The following is a 21861-nucleotide window of genomic DNA, read 5'->3' as shown; positions in this document are numbered from 1 at the left end:
GGTGGAAACAGAAAAAAAGAATTGTGAGATTTAAACTTAGAATTCAGAGAAAAAAAGTCAGAATTGTTAGATGAAATCTCAGAATTCTGGGGAAATAAATAAAATCATAAGATATAAACTCAGAGAAGTGAGTAAAAAAAAAAACGTATGAAAAAGTCGCAATTACCTTCTTTTTTTGTTGTTGTTGTTCCGTGTGCGGAAACAGGCTTCCATAGAAAGTGACAAAGAATGGCAATATTTTAATTCAAATTCAAACAGAATAGTCTTTTTTCTGAAATACTGCACCTCAAAGTGGTGCAAATGTTGAGTGAATTCGCTCCTTAACAAATGAATCTCTTGAAAATCTAGGAAGACAGCTTTATTAAGGGCTTTTTAGCAATAAAGTGAAGTAAGTGCGAGTCTGATTAAACTCTTCAGTTAGAGGTGCCACAGATGGCAAAACTCAATTTCTCAAAAGGGTCAATGAAGCCGAATGCTGCTTGCAATAACACTGACAGGCTCCATTGATCCATAAGAGGAGAACATTAGAACTGCATTAGAGGAATGTTGTTAGTGGAGCATTGTGTTCTGGGAAGGCAGTGTTATTGATACGGTCCTGTAGTGAGAAAGTTCAGCAGATGAGGAACTGGAGATTACAGTATAGATTTACACAGGAGCTGCATGTCTACAATTAACACTCTTTCTTAATGAGGCCAGTCAGCGCAGCAAAGTTCGCTGCTCTGCAGAACTTCCAGAGAGGCTTGGAAATTGGAATTCATGCTAGACTTTTGCTTTTATGCTTTTTGTCTCAGTACAATTTAAGGAGCATAAAAACCTGGTCTCATTCTTGGTCTTTGATCTCAGACAAGACTGAAGTTTGATGATAATGTTGCACTGCTTCAAACCTGCACAATGTCTTTAGATGTCTGAGTGATGAATTAATGAATATATGAGCCACTCAAACTAGTGCTTCCCCTTTGCTGAAAACACCAGCATCACTGGTCAACATTATATGATGCGGTTTGGATACTGCTAATATGCCAGGATTATTTGAATTTTTAATTGAATCTTTATTTCTATTTTTTTTAAATTTTTTATGAGGTTGAGTTTACTACACTGTAAATTTGTAAATAAAACAAAGATGATAAGATTTTTCAGTCTTTCTACTTCAAAATCTTGAGTTTAATTCAGTGTTATTTGCTGATTCTTTGTAATTATTTGTGATATTTACAAGCAATTTCAGCTGAAAATTGTTTCTACATAATTTTTTCCAGTGTACTAACATTTTTTTATGTTTGTTTTTTCATTTCCATTTTCATTAGAGTTTCTAGTTTCAGCTTTTTATTTAACTTTTAATTCTTAGTATTTTTAAGGGCTAAAAATGTGCTAACTGGTATCATTATAATTAGCCTACAATTATAATATACCATGCATAAGAAACTAAGACTAAAATTATTTTGAGCTAGTTTTAGTCATGAATATGTATTTTAGTTTAGCTTCAGTTTTTCAAGTTGTATTCATCTATAATTGTATTTCTGAAAATATATAAATCTGTTATGCTATAAATCTATTGGTTTTAGTTGTGAAAAAGAAAAATTTGAAAATGTAAAATTAGAATTATATGTAAATATGAAGAGTAAAATAAATAAAAAGAGTTTTCACAGTCATATCAATATGATTGGGCTCTCTTGAGTTTGATGTTTGGCTTGCTGAAATCTGTATTTCCGTATTATTTGTATCCAGTGCTATCACACACATTACTCAGAGCTTCTGTCTGAATATCACACATAACCCACACATTTCAAATGAGAGACGCAAAACACACTAGCTTTTTTTTTTTGTCTACCACTTTTTTTTCTTCCCAATGACAAGACCTTTACTCTTGCATTCATTCAAAATTTTAATCTCTCTCATCTAATTTTTCCCCCCACTCTTTTAGAAGAAACAACATATACAGTATCAAGGTAATGTAGCTCTCAGAAACTCAAACAGACTTGGAAACAGGCATGCCTTCTGGGATCAGTGATCTGTGATTCTGCAGCATCAGATTTAGAATGTATCTTTCTGAGCATAATCTCTGTCACATGATTTTCAATCTGGTCTTTGTGGAGAAAGATATACATTAGCATTCCCATTCATCTACCACTAAACGTCTACTAATAAAATAGTAGCAATATGTGTTGCCTTTTATGTGATTTAGTCTGAATAAGCTGCTACTTTTAAAAGTGTATCAAAGGAGAACGAGGCTTTCTGCTCTACATTAACACTCCTGATGAGTCCTGATGAGAACAGTAATGTAATTATGAAACATGTTTATCATCGATTATATTGCCGTTTAGCAAAATGTCATACACGGAGTCAATCAAAATGCTAATAATGTATAAGTGGCTGCTTGCTTCTCTCCTGCAGTTCCTCTGGCATCCCTTCACCATCCCAACTCCATGTTTATTTCTATTAATTAATTACATCTGGCACTTCATCCTCGAGCTCCTTAAATGTGATAAGCAAGCAACCATTTATCAGACTCAAAACGCATGCTCAAAAATCAGCTATACATCAGTTCAGTTAAATATTCAATGATTGCATAATTTTACATTACAATTGAAGCATTCATATGAAGCATTTGAAATAAATGCAAACATTTATAGAGGAAAAGATATTTGAAAATAATTTGACGTAGTTATCACTAAATTGTTTAAAAGAATATATATAGGTCAGTAAGAGTTTTTTTTGCAAATAAATGTATACTTTTTTTATCAGAAAGAATGCATTACATTGATAAAAAGTGACGGTGAAGACATTTACTGTATAAAAGATTACTATTTCAAATAAATGCTATTCTCTTGACCTTTCTATTAATCAAAGAATCCAAACAAAAAGAGTGTCATGGTTTCCATGAACATATTATGCAACACAACAACATTGAAAATAATCAGAAAAGTTTTTTGAGCACCAAATCAGAATATCAGGATGATTTTTGAAGGATCAAGTGACACTGAAAACTGGAAATTAAGGGCTGCTGAAAATTACATTTTAAAATATATTAACATGCACTGTAAAAAAAAAAAGATTTTTCAAATTTGTAAATAAAACAAAGATTATTGGAGTACGTTTTACAAGAAAATACAATTTCAGTCTTTTTACTTAAAAATTTAATGTTTAATTCAATGTTACTTACCATTTCTTTGTAATTATTTATGAATTTCACTAGCAATTTGAGTGAAAATTGTAAATTGTTCACAGTGTAGAACATGTTTTTTATGTACTTTTTAAAACTTATATACCTTTTTTATTTACAATTAAATTGTTTAATTCTTTGAAATTATGTAATTATTTTGACAGAATGTGTTGAGCATGGCTGACTGAATTTCAAAAGCTTGAATTTCTTCGATGGTATGATGGTATCTTATTAAAGAATTTATGTGTGGGTCAGGGGGCATGATTAATTGCAATGATAGTTTTTAAAAAATAATTAATCACTCTAAATGAACACATTAAACTGACAGCCCTTCTAGAAACTGCAATGCTAGAGCAGCATGAAGATGCCTCCGAAGTCTCTTCTGTGAGCAGGTGATCTGGTGGAGGATAAAATGTGAGTTGAAGGAGATGTACAGCCATCTGATATAGTCTCAGAGTGAGGATTCTGGGCCCTGGGCCACTGTGATCTGTGAATCTATGGTCTGCGCTGACAATTTTTGATAGCTTTGGGTAGAGACAGAGTGATGGGTCATATGCACCGCCGCTGTAAAACACCACAACTCTTCACTTTATAATGTTTTTGCTCTTTCTGTTTTATGCTTCATCTATTTTTTAGAATACACCCCTCCCCAAAAATACTCTCCTTTCTTCTGCTTATCCCCATCTCGCTCTGACACGCGTGTGATTAATGTTTTTCATTTGATGTCCTCCTCTTGCCTCCACCAAGTACCAACAAATAAAACTCCCAGCCAGAGCGTGCAAATGATCTCTCAAAAGAGCTGTAAAAGAGGAGCGATAAACAGAGAAGGTGGGAGAAACAGCGAGAGAGAGAGGATGAGCGAGTGTGTGTTGGGCTACATAGGACAATTCAGTAGTTGAAATCTGGCCTTTGGAAAGAAAAACATTTGCGGAGGAATGTGACGGAGGTGTTTCTCTGTGTATAGCTCTCCTCCCTAGAGAAATTCCCTCGTTGCTAATCTGCAGTTATTGCGATTGCCAGAGGCACTTTCCAAATTAAAGCAGGAACTCGGGGAGCACTTTCAAACCCCGCCAATCCCACAAAATCGTCATTTCCACTCAGCTGTAACTCTCTCCAGCCTGTTGTCATGGATAAATGATCAGTTGCATGCCCCTTGCTCTGATTTCTTTATAGACACATATGTTCCTCAGAATAAACAAAGATAATGAAGTGTTACTGATACAGACTTGTGGGCTGTCGACTGAGATGCTGTGCTATTGTTGCAATTTAAAGGGATAGTTCACCAAAAATGTATATTCTGTCATCATTTACTCACCCTCATGCCATTCCAAACAAACCACCATGCATTTCTTTTTTCTGTGGAGCACAAAAGAGGATATTTTTTTCCATACAATGAAAGTTAATAGGGTCCAATTTTGTTTGTTTCTGCAGAAGAAATCAGTCATACAGGTTTGAAATTGCATGAGGGTGAATATCTATCTATCTATCTATCTATCTATCTATCTATCTATCCCTTTAAGTTCCCTTTAAGATATTTTTCTTGTTATTCTGGTCTCATTGACCTTTCCATACTGTTAATATTTTTATTTAAGAAGAAACACTGTAAAAAAAAAACATTTGAGGTTTTATGGATTGAACTGGGATTTTTTTGTTTGTTTGTTTTTTACAGTATATAAATAAATGAAAAACCATCAAATATGAAGTGTCACACAGGGAATTCTGGGAATGTCATTACATTTTTCCACTGTAAATTAAGATGACTTGTTCTTTTTCACTTCCAAAAACTTGAATTTAACAATATTTTACTGTTAAATTAAATAACAAATATGTTTTGATTTATTACAGTTTTTCACCATATAAAGCAAGGAAACTTACTTTTAACCGATTAACAGGTTTTTACCATGGCATTTTTTCAGTCTTTTACCAGTAAAATTCTGACTTTTATTTTATTTATTTATTTATTTATTTATTTTTAACAGTGTAGGAATTAACTAGGACAAGTGGCACCATTATTTATCATCATGAACTGTTGGTGCCATAAAAGTATATTCTTAAAGGGGTGGTTGATTGTGATTTCACTTTTTTAACGTTAGTTAGTGTGTAATGTTGCTGTTTGAGCATAAACAATATCTGCAAAGTTACAAAGCTGAAAGTTCAATGTAAACGGAGATATCGCCTTTTAAAATTCTGGAAGTTTAATGCCTTCAAAAACGGCTTGTAGGGACTACAACGAGTTACTTCCCGGGTTTGTGACATCACAAACCCAGACAACCCCCGCCCCCGGGAACATGCAACGAAGGGGGCGAGGCCATGCTGCACTGCTTTAGAGAAGAGAAAGAGAAAACTAGGGGTGCACGTAAAAATCTATTCATATATGAATCGTGACTCTGTCTTCTAATGGATTCACAAGTTTCAAAATCAAGGTTCTAAAGCAGCGATTCTCAGTACTGTTCCTCGCGTTCCGGACAGAGCGGTGTAGAATAAAGGTAAATGATGTGAAAAATAATGCGTTTTTTTTTTTGTAACTAAGCATTAACACATGCTGGACTGCACCCCATAAACACAATCAAGAAAAAAAAAAACAGTCAACCACCCCTTTAAGAGTGGGATTGTGCTCTTATAATCATAGTAAATCAGAGAGAACTACATTGTGTTTGACATTCAAATAAAAATGTGATTTGGAAAAGTAGAACTAGGAAAGAAAACTTGGTGCACATATAAAAAAGGCTTGTTTTATAATTGATCTCATAATATGAACACTCATTATAAGGGTAGTTCAAAGGCTAATGACAAGGCAAGTAAAAAGACTATTTAGACAATACAACATAAAGGTGACAAGGAGTAAAAGACAGTAAGAATGATACAGACTGAATTTTTGTTTTGTTGAATGACCTATGCAAATGAAGTTACATTTGGTATTTCTATCAGAAGTTTGAACTGCAGTATTTGTAGGATTGGAAGTGTTGTTTGCTGTACATATGATGAGGCATTTCCTACATTTCAGTGTCCTTTAGAGGTAAAGGCAGTTTGTAAGTCAAGTATTTGAGATGTGCACCCAAGCATCAGAAGAAACATCCATAGCCAGTATATAAACAATTTTGAGCAGATGCTGATATGCAACTTCTCTTGCACATCAATGCGCAACTTTCGAGCAGATGTTTACAGTCAGCTTTTCCTTTCCTGTAGGTTGATATCAAACTCAGTAGTACAGCTGTACTATCATTTCTTTATCATGCTGGTGCATATATCATGTTTTTTAATATTTTAAAACCGGTCTCTAACCAGAAAAGGACCATAATTTTTAGAGTCTTTTTTTAGAGCACCGACGGTGAGCTGAAATCTTGGTTATTTGTTTATACCTTAAAGTGATTTTCTTTTGTTAAGGTGACTTAAGAACTTCTGATTCATCTTATAATTTGAGTGTTTTGAGTAGGCTATTTTTATTAGAACCTCTGACTCATTACTTTGCACAGTGATTTGGTTTATCAGGACAGAGCATTATTATTATGCCTACAGTAAATCTTATGATTTCCTGAAAAAAGAGGTAATTTACGAGAAAACGTATTCCCTTATCAATCACAAATAATCAGTTCAGTCACTTTAACTATGGAGTCAGATTAATGATATGGAGACATTAATCTTTGTATGGAGTTAGATGAAATGGTTTTACTTGTAACCAAACAGCTTTGGTACACTGATTCCCAGTCGGTTACAACCAAAGAATGTTGATAGAAAAAGAGGATGTTGTATTTTGCTCAGAGTCTCCGGTTCAGGGAGATTAAAATCAGAAATTATCTAGTTCTCCAGTGATCCTAAAGGAAAATAGTCTTTTTTTTATCTGAAGCACTTGCAGTATATATTTTCACTCATATCAGGAAGTTGAGGTGATCATCTGGCAGTTCAAAGTCTTCTGCTCAGGCTTTAGATGTTCTCCAAGTGGCTTCATTCTGTTCTCAGTCTGTGGATGAAAAATGCTGTGCTCATGCACAGAAACTGCACTCAGCAGCACATCAGCATGTCATCCCTCCATGGCAACAGCAGTGAAGGAGAGCTTAGAGTGTGTGATTAAACACTGCTTCTCATGTGGATGTTTCTAACACCACCATGCACTGCCCCTGACTTCTGCATAAAGTCTGGCCCATTTTAGCTTATTACAGCCGAGAAGTTTGGCCCACTTAGATAGGAAAAGGCTGTCCGTTGGTCATGTGAAATAATCAACCATTGTTTGCTTCTTTTTTTTTTACATGATGTTTAGGGGTAAAATTAGAATATTTTTGTGTATAATACATGTTACACTAGATCTTCCCAACCTTTTTGCATGCTAGGACCCACCTAGAGAGAAATAATCAGCAATATGAAATATGGAAAAAAACAAAAAAACATTTGTTCTTTTTCAATAAACATTTTGGTAACACTTTAGAATAGGGAACACATATTCACTATTAACTTAAATTTTTCCCTGAACAAACTCCTAATTTGCTGCTTATTAATAGTTAGTAAGTTAATTGTTAAGTTTAGGTACGGGGTGGATCTAAAATATGGTCATGCAGAATAAGGCATTAATCAGTGCTTTATAAGCAGCTTAATAAACAGCATATATGCGGCCCCACTTTATATTAAGTGGCCTTAACTACTATGTACTTACATCAAAAATTAAATACAATGTACTTAATGTGTTCATATTGTATTGCAAAACACTTTTGCTGCTATTGAGGTGGGATACGGGTAAGGTTAGGGACAGGTTTGTTGGTATGGGTAGGTTTAAGGGTGGGTTAAGGTGTAAGGGATGGATCAACAGTGTAATTATAAATGTAATTACAGAAATTAATTACAGATGTAATTACATGCAGGTATTTTTAAAATATAAGTACAGTGTAAAAACATGTATGTACACAATAAGTGCATTGTACCAAATTATTAATTTAAATGTAAGTACATAGTTGTTAAGGCCACTTAATATAAAGTGGGTCCATATATGCTAGTAATATGCATGCTAATAAGCAACTAATTAATAGCGAGAATTGGTCCTTAAAATAAAGTGTTACCAACATTTTTGTTTGTATTATTCATTTTCCTTGTTGTATTATTGTATTAAGTTATAAAAATGTTTCTGAATGTTCAAATTGTCCATTTTTTATAAACGTTTTAAAAACTTTTTTCTTGATTATGTGAACATAAGGGAACATTCCATTTAATCATTTTGCAAACATTATCAGAATGTTACTTTTGAATTGAACATTCAATGTTACTTTTGAGTTTAACATTCTGAAACAAGTAGTAGCATTTAAAAAATGTGAACATCCAACTTGATTACTATCAGGATGTGAAGAGTCTTTCAAGTTTTTGAAAAGTTTTTGAACCAAAGCACCTACCCTGCCTTTAAATGCCAGATAAATTAATGATAATTAACCTTACTGGAAGAACATTTGTTTATAACTTTGAGAGAACCTTGCCAAAATTTTTGCCAAGGTTCTGAGAATGTTCCCTGTTAGCTGGGTTAGTGAGCTATAAAAACGAGGATGAACATGAAGGCATTGCTGTGAGGTATAAAGAAAAAAAAAGATTCTTGGTGGTTTTTCATTCTTGAAATGAAATAGAATTTTCATTCTTGGTGGTGCAGTAAGTAAGAGATGCAGCCTATTGGGCGGTTGAAGTAATGATGCATAAACATTGAACTTGCAGTTCAGTAAGCGTGTCATACAGTATGTTGATTTAGTTGCTGATTCAAAAAATTCATTCAGTGAAGGTTTCATCAGACTGATTCTTTTTCAATTGTTAATTAAAGCGGTCATTGGTAACATTTTAATATAGGGATCAATTCTCACTACTAACTAGTTGCTTATTAGCATGCCTATTATTAACATATTGGCTGTTTATTAGTACTTATAAAGCACATATTCTGCAGGACCATATTATACATCCCTATACCTAAACTTAACAACTTCCTTACTATTAATAAGCAGCAAATTAGGAGTTTATTGAGGCAAAGGTCATAGTTAATGGTTGGTTAATAGCGAGAATTGGACCTTAAAATAAAGTGTGACCAAGTCATTTTGTTTGTTAATCAGACTATAAATGTGCAGTACTCCTGTGGTGCATCATGTACGTCAAGTTCTGCCCACCAACAAACTTGTTAACTGAATTTGAGAACTTATATTTTTTTACATTTCTGGCATGGCATAAACGCACCACCATTTTCACAATTTGCACGACCCACTTATTCCCACAGTAGGTAGATGGCTGTATTAGACGGTCTGTGAACAGCCCATTGGTGGTCCGTGGGTGGTCTGTAGGCGTGCAGATAGACTACAACCTACAAGACACTTCCTAAATATATTACCACACAATGACCAGAACACACATTTCCCAAACACATTTCCACACAGCACTGAACACACACTATCAAACATAAGTATATTTGGACATGGTTAAAAAAATGAGTCACAAACACCATTTAGAATCTAGAGTATAATTTCACATTTACCAGTGCAAACATTACAATCTTTAATGCTCATTCATAAAATTTAAGAACTGTTAAACTAGTGCAGTTATTGATGAGTATGTCGTGTTTTTGGTTATGAAGACCCCGGGGCATTTAGCGAAAGTAGATCCTTAATCAGGGAAGTGCTGGCAAGAGAAGCCAGTTTTATTTTAACAAGACATGAACCAATACATAGAACACATTATAAATCAGCGCCATCAGTCAGCATGCACTTTGAGGCCAATCCATCACCTCAGTGACACTTGAACTCATAAGCATAATGCTTTAGAATCCAAGGGCGCTGTTCTGGGATCAGTTTCCTGTCACTTTATTCATTAGAATGTGAAAATGAGCTGATCTCACATCAGCAAAGTTACTGAAGTTCAACACAAATGACTGGCATATAGACCCAAACGCAGTCAACTATTCGGTTCATGCCAGTATTTTATGACGCGTCTCTCAGGAACTGAGGATTCTGACTTAATCAGCTATTATGTATCATGTTTTGCTTGAGCTCAGAGGAGTATGTTTGAAGGCGAGTACAAAGAAACTTGTATGAGTCAAAGAAAATCTTTTTCTACATTCGCTCTCAGAAACAGCTTTATGACCAGCAGGAGTACCACAGTGTAGTTTCTAATAAATACAGCCCTTAGGAGTTTTGTGCATATTTAACATTCAACTAATTAAAGCCCTTCAAAGATGTATGAAACGGCATGATGCAAACCAAGTTTTAGAATTTAAAGTCACAGGTTTAGATAATGTAGTGCAAGATTCATATGAAAAAATAAGGAAGAATTTTGCCAATATAACTTGGAGCATGAACCTTACGTACAGACTAAATGTCAATGTTTTGCCTCAACAAATTTCAGTTACGTTAAAAGGCAGTTTGTTAATTGAGTCAGGCGCTCAAAGAAAACACATGATGTAGAAACAAATTGACATTTCCGTTGCAGGACCTCCTAAGGGATCTCTTCCTCTTTCTCTGCCATTGGAATTGGGTTGTGTCAAAGTGTATTGCTAAGACAGGCACAAGCTTTGTTAGATAATCTAATGAAGGTAAAGCTTTTTTGTATGTTGAGCTAATCTATCCTGATTTATTGGCGAGCCAACAGAAAACACACTTTTAATAAATCCAAATTATGTGGTGGATTGGCAGAAGTCACTGCTGAAAAACCACCTTAGAAAGATTATTGCTGGTACAAAGTAGTTGGCAAAGCTAGTAAATCAATATGATATTTCTGGTGAAGCTACTGTAGTTGAAAGTGAAAGTGAAGAAGTGAAAGTGATGTGACGTGTAGCCAAGTATGGTGTCCCTTACTCAGAATTTGTGCTCTGCATTTAACCCATCCAAGTGCCCACACACAGCAGTGAGTAGTGAACACACACACACACACACACACACACCATGAACACACACCCAGAGCAGTGGGCAGACATTATTTTGCTGCGGTGCTCAGGGAGCAGTTGGGGGTTCGGTGCCTTGCTCAAGGGTCTCACCTCAGTCGTGGTATTGAGGGTGGAAGAGAGTGCTGGTTATTCACTCCCCCCCCACCGACAATTCCTGCCAGACCTGAGACTAGAACCCGCAGCCTTTGGGTTACAAAGTCAGGCCATGACTGGCAAGACACGGATGTTATGTTGTCTAAGATGTTTAAAGGGATAGTTCACACCAAAATTCTGTCATTTGAACCCTTTATGCCTCATATGAACCCATGTTTTATTTTCTATTCGCAATTACAATGAACTGGGACCGAAGCTTTCAGGCTTCAAAAAGGCTCATAAAAATATCATAAAAGTGGTTCATATAACTCATGCACTATATGTCAATATAACATATATTATTTACTTATGTATTCAATATAACATATTGAAAAAACGTATTTTTCACTGAATGAATCAATGAATTGTGAGTTGAATCATTTTAATGAATCGGTTGATCCAGTTCTCAAACTTGAATTTGTTCACAAATCATACTGATGTGGTTCTCTGACTCAGTCTGGTTCATTGTTTAAGAAATTATTACATTTATAAACATTTTAACTTGTTTAATCCATTTTGTTCTGGGTGTGTAATTGTTTTGATTTTATTTTTATGTACAGTATTGTTGCAATTTATTTTATTATTTTTAATCTCTCTTTGAGATGTTTACTTTTTATATTTTGTAACATTCTGAGTGTGGTGCTTTTTAAATAAAATGTATTAATTTTTACTATGGACTCAGTGATTTATTCACACCAGTTAACAATAATTTGACTTGACTTGGAATTTTCAAAAGACTTGGAATACAGTGCATAAATTGTATGATATTTTTACTTTCACATCCTTTTAAAGTTTGAAAGCTCCAGTCTCCATTTATTGTAGTTGTAGTTTTAGGTGAACTATTCCTTTAAGAATCCTGCCCAGTAGTGATGGGATGTCCGGATCATTTTACCGACTTGGATCTTTGAGTCTCATTCAGCAAAATGAACGAATCTTTTTTCGAGTCATTTCGTTAATTTTAGCAAAATGTAATTAAAATGTTACTTCCCTAACACATCTACTACTTATGCAAACGTTGATAAAACTACAAACAAGACAAAACTTTAATTCTATAAGAAACAGAAAATATAAATTCATTGTTTACTTTGATCTTTAGTCTATGCTAGCTCACCTCACCTTATCTGACAAGTCTTCGGGTTTGAGTCGAACGAACGACTTGAACGACTCGAAAACCCGAAGACTCAAAAGGTGAACTAATCAATTCTCTTGCCGGCTCAGACTGCATTGGTTAAGCTTATGGGGCTGTCACGTGAACGACACGTGAACGACTCGAAAACCCGAAGACTCGAAACAGGTTAACTAATTCCAGTACAGAACCTATAGGATGTTGCGCATGCGCGACTGAACGAATCACTCCCCGAGACGACTCGTTCTTCCCGAGTCACATTAAAGATTCGTTCAAAATGAACAAATCGTTCAAGAACGACCCATCACTACTGCCCAGGACACCAACACATGGTCATACCATGTTGAAGACCAGCATCCAAAACACAACATATTTGTCTTTTCAGCATGTATTGTTAAACAACTTGCCTTCTTTTCTAAATATCAGATCTACAGCCCATAGAATAGCCAAACTAGACTTGATCCAATTAGGAGAAAAGGTGGGAGGACAGTCAATAAAGATTGAATTAGATTCAATTCATTGCTGTAGTCCACAGGTCAAACTGTTAGGCTCGACTAAATCATTCCCCAAAAATGTCACAGCATAGATTTAAGGCACTCTTAGCATGAACTTTCCCTTTCATTCTCTCTCTCTCGCTCTGTCTTTCCTTCTCATTCTTTTTCCATACCACCCCGCCCGACTCATTTTCACTCTTTCTCTAACCCCATCCTTTCTGAGGTTGACATTTAGAAAGGAGCCTGTCAGTGTGTGCTTGTGAGTGTAGGAAAGAGAGTGATCATCTCTGCTTTATAACTTTAGCTATACACCTCATTCGCCCAGTTCTTGTCAGAGAGAAAGAATGAGAGACGTGGACCACAGTTAAACATCAGCTGCTTTAAACAGCTTTTATCTGAGATTCTGAGGGATTTTCTTCTGAATGGTGTTCACCAGAGTCCTGAACAATCTCCTTGGCATTTCTACATTCATCTTGTCTCCTTTGATACTTTCTTCATACTTTGAAAATAATACCTCTTGCGTGTGTGGTGCACTCAGTAGTCACTGAGCTAAATTTAATTGCTGTTTTGACGTAAATCAGCATCACGTTTTCCTTTTCTGACGTATGCAAAGTCTGTTCATATAGTGAGCCTGAAGGAACTTGATTTAGACTTGTGTGTTTAAAAGATTATCCAGTAAAACCTTGATCCTACTTCATCCTTATTACCTCACAGTAGCTGGGAGGGCCAAGCTTGTGAACAACAAATAATGTTTCGGGTCTGGTCACTTTGGCCTGGAGAGGAAGTTGTGAGTTCTGAAAGTATTTTTTTTACTACGATTTATTTAAATGCAACTTTATTTATTGTGTTTGATTGTTTGTTTAGTTATTTTACTAGTAGTTTTTGTATCTTAGTTTTTATTTAATGTCATGTATTTCTGGTAAAAATAAATTTAAACTGAATTTTAGATCAATTTTATTATTTATAAAATAAGAATTGTATTTATACCATAAAAAATGATATAGCCCCTTTAATATTATCAATATTTATTTTTATTGTTTATTTTAATTTATAATAAAGAAAATGCAATCATTTTATTGCCATCTCTGCACTTTTATACCCTTGTTCAATCATAACTTCAGAGTCCAGAGCTGAAAAAGGAAGATGAGGCAGAAATGCATTTAGGACACATGAGCTCATTAAGAGGGAGGGAGTGAAACTGCTGAAAAATGTGATTTGATGGCGGCAAATATCAGAGAAATGGCATGATTGTAATCCCATTACTTTATACCAGTGGTTTTCTACCTGGGGGTTGAGACCCAGTAGGAGGCCTCAGCACACTTCCAAGCCGCAAAACTTCCATCTTACTTATCAAAAATTACAAAAAAAAAGTTTTAAAATAAGCAAACTCAGCTAAAATCTAAATGTTAAAATAATGACTTTGTTCCCTAAACAACTGCAATTTCTATTGCAATTTATCAATGTATATATATTAATTGCATTAAAAAATTTAACTCGTTATTTTTTCCTTAACTAATTAATTAGATTAACACGTTATATAGAGACAGCTCTAATACACACACACAGACACACACACACTATATTATTATTACTAATAAAATTGAATTATATATATATATATATATATATATATATATATATTAAATTGTATATATTATTTCTTATGTTAAACCCCTTTAAATATTTGATTGTTTGAATATAAATTGATCTAAAGTTTATTTTTGACATTTTTAACAAGGTTTTGCATTAGTCCAATAGTTTAATAGTTTTCAAATAAAATCTTCCTCAAACTATTGCATATACATCATACTGAGTATTGAGTATAGGCCTTAAAGGGATAGTTCACCCAAAAATGAAAATTCTGTCATTAATTACTCACCCTCATGTCGTTCCAAACCCGTAAGACCTCCGTTCATCTTCGGAACACAAATTAAGATATTTTTGATGGGATCTGACAGCTCTCTGACCCTCCCATAGACAGCAAGGGTCCTTACACGATCAACGTCCAGAAACGTAGCAAGGAGATCGGTAAAATAATCCATGTGACATCAGGGGTTCAACCGTAATATTACGAAGCTACGAGAATACTTGTTGTGCGCAAAAGAAAAGAAAATAATGACTTTATTCAACAATTTGTCTCCTCCGCGTCACCCTAGCGCCATTTTGGGGAGTATCCACTGAACGCAAACAGCGTATGCTATTCTGTGTCAGCTGCGCCACGTGGATACGTTTTCTGCGTTGTTTGTGCTTTGATTTGAATGAAAACAATGTATCCGTGTGGTGCGGCTGACACAGAACAACATACGCTGTTTGCGTTCAGTATATATAAAGTTCTAAATTTCTTTAGAACTTTAAAATTACTGAATTTAAATAAAAAGAAAAACATCTTAACTGGCTAATGCTTAATTACATAATAGATTCTTTACTGCCAAGAAATCTTCAATATGCATGAGTTCAGTGTCAGGCTTCTTTGAAAATGTAGCTGATTTTGCGCAATTGCTGTGAACCTTCAGGAGCTTTTTACATTAGAGTTCTCTCTATCGAGAGATACAACATGATAAGCTACAATATAGAGTACATGCCCAAAGCAGCAGCTATTTATTATATATGAAGGAAACACAGCTAAATATGCATGATTTTTGTGACTAGATTGGCTATGCATGCGTGTAAAGGTTTTTGCAGTCCTGTGATGCAGAAATGACACAATTTGCCTTTAAGGTCTGTTTCTGAAAACCGAACCTCACATATCACTCTCTTCCGACACCTCCTATAACAAAACACACATTAAGGTGTGAAGAAATTTACAGATGGTAAGACGAGGACTGTGGAAAAGGGCTGGTGTTTTCACACTCAGATCTCATAAAGTGTCAGGACAGGAAAAAGACTCAGGTCTTGCAGGTGACAGTCTGTGCAGAGCCCAGAGATCGAGCAGCCGCTACCGGCATGTTGAACCTGACCGCCGGGGCCACTGGAGGGGTAAGAAGAAGCACTATACAACCCATTAACCACAGCGGTGTGAGCACATGTTGGGAATGTGAGTTCAGGGAAAACGTGTCAATCTCTTTCTCTTTTACTTTAATGCATATTCTGTCTTATATCTTCCTCTTTCCCCTCAAATGGATGAAAAATGCTACTAGTGATCTATTTAAATATACAAATACACCTAATAACCACGTACAATCTCGCCGAAGGCACTCGAATGAACATGTTTATTGCTTACATACATAGATCAGGGAGCCTCTTGTTAACACTGTCAGTGTATTTTGAGTTCTTCAGCACACACTTCAATTTCATTTTTGAGGTGATAAAGGACAAGTGAGCTGTCAGATGGAAGAGTAGAAGAGAGGATGTGACAAGACAGAGGGTTAATGGGTGTTTCCCCAGTACCTGAATTAAAATAGATGCACAGATTTCTTCCTCCCCTGTTTCTGTGATAGTCTCTGGCTCGAGTCCATGAAACTCACACATACAGGCTGGTGATATCAGCTCCTGTCGATCATTTGCTGTGACGCATAGAGTTTTGGATGCAAATGTGACCCTGGACCACAAAACCAGTCTTAAGTCGCTGGGGTATATTTGTAGCAATAGCCAAAAATACATTGTTTGGACAACTTTAAAGGCGATTTTCTCAATATATTTTTTTTTTTTGCACCCTCAGATTCCAGATTTTCAAATAGTTGTATCTCAGCCAAATATTGTTCTATCCTAACAAGCTTATTTATTCAGCTTTCAGATGATGTATAAATCTCAATTTCGAAAAATGGACCCTTATGACTGGTTTTGTGGTCCAGGGTTTTGTGTGAACCCATAATGAAATTGCATTGAATATGCATATTATTCTGTTAGAGATAAGGAAGCTTTAAATGTTTACTCTCACAGTAAGTATATAATAAAATAATTGTTCCTGATAAATTAAAAGTGTGATGTGTAATTGCCGTAATTTGCAGCCCATTACAGATAACAAATGCCTAAATACTCCCATTTGCTTCTGAGTAACAACAATAAAACATTTTCAACTAAATTTATATGGTGACAGTAAGTGTCAGTTTCTGTAGGTTTGGTCTTTAAAATTAAAGAATGTATATATTGATTAGAAAGAAGACAAACTTCATCTGACTAAATGTAGTTTAATTTATGCTTCGAAAAAAAATATAGAAAAATAAAATAAAATAACTTACAGTGTAGGGCTTTTTGGATAAACCATTAAATATATATATATATTTATTATTTTAATCCAACGATGCAGGAAATATTCAAGAAAATTCAAGCCTTCATATTGTGTGCAATTTTGCTTCTCTGGTAAATTGATCTTGTTTTGAGGATGTTTAAAAAATTCACTGGAAATTAAGATAAATACTGTGTAAGAATTTTTTTTTTCCTGTGTTAGCTTTGGGTCTTACATAAGAGCTGTCTTATAAAAGATAAAACAACAGCAACCTGTTCCACCTGCATTTTCTGAGTGTTTTAATGGGATCTGCTTTCAGCTGCGTTCAAAGACTTTTAGAAAACCTCTCCATGAGCATTATGAAATAGATGCATCAGCTACGTGCTGACATCACAAAATAAACAGCTATGATTTTAAGAAATATATATATATATATATATATTTATGTATATATACGCCACATATACTACCATTCAAACGTTTGGGCTTTTTGAAAGATGTCTCTTATGCTCACCAAGGTTGTGTTATTTTGATAAAAAAGCATATATATATATATATATACTGTGAAATAATATTACAATATAAAATAATGTTTACTGCATTTTAGGGGCAAGTTATCACATTTATTTAATATATGTTACAGTTTCTGTTACGTAAAACAATGATTTGATATTTGCACATTAACTTTTACATTTTTGCCAGTTCATGATTTCTTCATTGTCTTATTGTTTTAATATATTAATTTAGTTGAAAATGCTATTTAATGGTAGATTTCCCTTGTGACAACTTAACCCATATAGCGTGACAACAAGCCCCGCTATTATATGAGCCATAAAAGTCGACATTTTCAGTCATATTTTATTTTTATTTTTATTCATTTATTTGTTTGTTTGTTTCTCTTAAATTTCGAATATGTGCAGAAATTGAGTACTCTGAAAAATACAGTATACACTAGAGCACGAAGTGTGAATGTTCCATTTTTTATATTTAATGTTTGTTTGTTTTTGTCTTCCGAGCATTTCTAAAAATAAACTCTTTCCATCCAAGTAACTAGATTATGAGTGTATCAAAGTGTCACCTTTGCACATTGATCACAGCCAGATTAGTGTTACCGATAAGCCCATTTGTTAGTCTTCCAGAGTGACCATACAGGTCAGGCAGAATGGCTCTTGGTCTCTTCATATTTTTTTTTTTATTCCCAAAGACTCTGCTGACCCGAACTCACCCTGTAATCTGCCTCATTCTTATTATTTTTTTTTCCAACTGAATTTCTTCTCTTTCACTATTATGCCTGTTTCCATAGCAATGACTTTTTCTACACTTCAGCGTTCAGACCCTTCCCAGGTGAGAACTGTGATACACTCCAGACTCCAGAGGCCTTGTCAGGAATCTTAATCAAAGACAACATCAGATGTTGGGCAAATGTGAGGTCCGCCTCCACAGCTTGGAGGTGAGATTATTGAAATTGGCTGATATTCTCCACTTAAAATGGCCGAAAGTTGTATGCAATATGTGTCCATATCGGTGTCTACATGTTTATGAGTTCTTAGATCCGCTTGTACATCAAACATACACCTGACCTGATGTGTGCAGATAGAAATGCAAATATTTAAAAGTCAATATTCAGCTACAGTGTGTGTGTACCAAATTGTGCATCTCTAGATGGCAGCGTATTTCGAGGTGAGTGCTTATATGTCAGGTCTTGCCCTTCAGAGTATAGATGAGCAGTGAATTAATGCACAAGGCCAGGGCTCACACCTCCTCATCTGACTCCTCTTTCTCGCTCACTCTGTCCCTGCCGTTCTGTTTTATATTTTGTCCCTCTTATGCGCCATCTATCACCCGTGATTCTTCCTATCATCCTCTTATAGAAATCTCTAACTGCCTGAACGAGAGCTCTGTGCATCAAATATCATTTGAACAGTTGGTGTGTTTTTGTCTGGAGGTTAAGACCCAAGTTGGGGCTTATTGCAGGCCTGTTCCTCTTAAGAGGTTTGTTGATAAGTGACTGTTGAACTGAAAGCCTCACTGTTCACAGAATGACTGATGTAAAATGAGCTTACTTTGAGTTAAAGCTGCTGAGACTCTAAAACATTTCAAAAAGCACATTTTCACTCGGTTTTCTTCACCATGAACACCTGAAATAGAAAATGGATTCTCTGATGTGTATTAAATAATACCATCTGTTGCTCAAGTTCCTATTCAAGACTACTCTATTGGTGTGCATACTGATATTTTTTCATGTTTTCTTTAGTCACCGTTTTCATAGATTCAAGGTGCTGTGGAAAAGAAGTGTTTCTGAAAAGATATAGACCTATTTAAGGGACGGTTCACTCAAAAATGAAAATTCATTATTTATCCATGTTGTTTGCTTACTTTCTTTGGTGGAACACAAAATATTGCATTTTTGTCTATCAGTGAGGGTCCAGTGTTGTTTTGGACCCCATTGACTTTCATTGTATGGACAAAAGAACATTATTCAGAATATCTTCTTTTGTGAAAAAAGAAAGTCCTACAGGTTTAGAATGATGTGAAGGTGAATAAATAATGACTACATTTTCATAATTATGTGAACTATCCCTTGTGAAAAAGAAGTCCACTTATTGCACACTTGTAGAGTACATAAAATCTTAAAAGTACAGTTTTTAATAATACTTGCAAATAAAATATTTTTATTTGAAATAAAAGGCCACGCAAATAGAGTACATTTTCCATGACAATTTCTTAACACACTTATGTACACTTAAAAAGTGCACTCTATAATAATGTTTAATTAAAATGTTAAATGTTTTAGTAATCTTCTGTCGTGCTTTAAAGAACTACACTCTTTTAGATATGCTGACTAACATACTAAAGCACATGTACTTGATATTAGCTAATATATTTTAAATTTACTAAATTGCAACAACATCATACAACTTTCAATAATGACATTAAAGTATGTAGTTTACCATAAGTTCTTGCATACCTTCAACAGTAAATTTGAACCATATTTCAAAGACAGCAGAATTATGACATTACATAAATAATAAAAAAGTAGGTCAAATAAGCACTCTTATGTTCAACTAATTACATTGAATATAAATTGTAACTAATAAAATATAATACATTTTCATTTAATTGTAAATAACATGCAATTAAGAGACTGAATGTATTACATTCAGCAAGTACTCTTTTAAAGTATATTGTTTCTGTAATAAGTACTCTTTTTAAAAGCATGCTAAAGTGTACATCTTTTTCACAAGGGATCCCTTCTTGTATCTTCTCCGGCATCATCATTGGGAACATTCTGGTACATTCTGGAGGCTGATCTATCAAACCTAAAATGTCTCTTCAAAGAGTTTTATGGACTGGCAGAGTAATGATTAAAACGAGCAAATATGCCCTTTCGGGGACCCATTGTCCTGTTAACTATCTTGGTCTCACAGCTCATTGTGCTCAAATAGGCCCTCTTGTTTCTCTCATCTCCAATGTTTCACTATCAGATAGAGGAGATGTCCTCTCTTCAGTCCGGTTGTCATGGTCACTGTCTTATTGTTGTGGCAGCTATTTGTGTCTCATGTTGTGTTCAAAGTGATTTGCAATTATTCCACCTTTCAGGGGTTATTAACAGCTCTGAATATTGAGCACATAAAGCAGAGCATTCCTTGAAATATCCAAAGCCCACTGCTCTGTTGTATGAATGAAACAATTGTTAGCTAATGAAATGTTAAAGAAATACAGCTCATGTATTCAATAAAGAGGAATGACCAGGGACTTGAATTATAAGTGTTCTACTTGAGATTCTTACTCCTATACCTTTTGAAAAACGGATTGTCATGTTGCTGATTTGACCTTGGCCAAATATTATGTTGGTTTCAAGGTGTTCCTCTAATAATTTACACTGTGCGGGTTCAGGGGAAGGATCAATAAATCATCATGTAGTTTTACAGTTCTAAATATAGAGCATTGATTAACCCCTCAAAATCTAAGCATGCCTTGATGTATTGAGTATCTCATTAATGAAGTGACAGTTGGGGAACTGAGGTCTGGCCAAATCTGCATATTAGAATTTTATCTGAAGGATCATGTGATACTGAAGACTGGCGTCATGGCTCCCTAAATTCAGTTTTGCCATCAAATATATTAAAATAGAAATCAGTTATTTTAAATTCTAAAGCTATTTCACAATATTACTGTTTTTACTGTATTTTTAATCAAATAAATTCAGCCCTGACAAGCATTAGAGACTTCTTTCAAAAACAGACTTTCTGGATGGGGTGAGTTTTAAAGTAGGATATGTATGGGAGTATTTGAGAGTTATTTGAGACATTGAGAGTATAAGCAGTGCATTTATGATTCTGAATTAAGTCAGTTTTGGCTTTTTGGTCAGAGTGAATGATGATTTAGGATTATGGGGCATAGGGTCAGATAGGTTGGTGGTACTGAGGTGAAAACATTGAGACTGACCAATGAGAATATAGAATAGCTGTTTGATTTTGGGTGAAGATGATGTTCTGTGGATGCTTAACATGCTTTACACAATTAGGACATGGATAAACAACCTTGCAGATTATTCTGGCCAAGACACACCTGCAGGCTAGTTTTGTCTAGCCCACATGAACAACAAAGCGCTCATTGAATCAACCCTGTACCTTCCTCAACTTTATTTCCAGATGGACTAGTGCACCGACTATTGAAAATTGCATAGAAGCATAGAATCAGATTGACTTGCCTGTTTTGCAATATGCCTCAGGCGGTCAGCGTATGTATTGTGGGCGGCCCGACTAGGGTAAGAGATTTGATTGATAGGATGTTAATCCCATCAACATGTCTTACTTGTGTAAATCACATTGGGCTCCCATGGACAGTGTGGAGAACAGTGATTCAATGTCTACAATCTCTTTCTAGGCCTGTTTT

This window comes from Sinocyclocheilus rhinocerous, unplaced genomic scaffold (assembly GCF_001515625.1).
Source record: "Sinocyclocheilus rhinocerous isolate Xijiao unplaced genomic scaffold, SAMN03320098_v1.1 scaffold558, whole genome shotgun sequence".
Lineage (NCBI taxonomy): Eukaryota > Metazoa > Chordata > Actinopteri > Cypriniformes > Cyprinidae > Sinocyclocheilus > Sinocyclocheilus rhinocerous.
Note: the sequence above shows the minus strand (reverse complement) of the source record.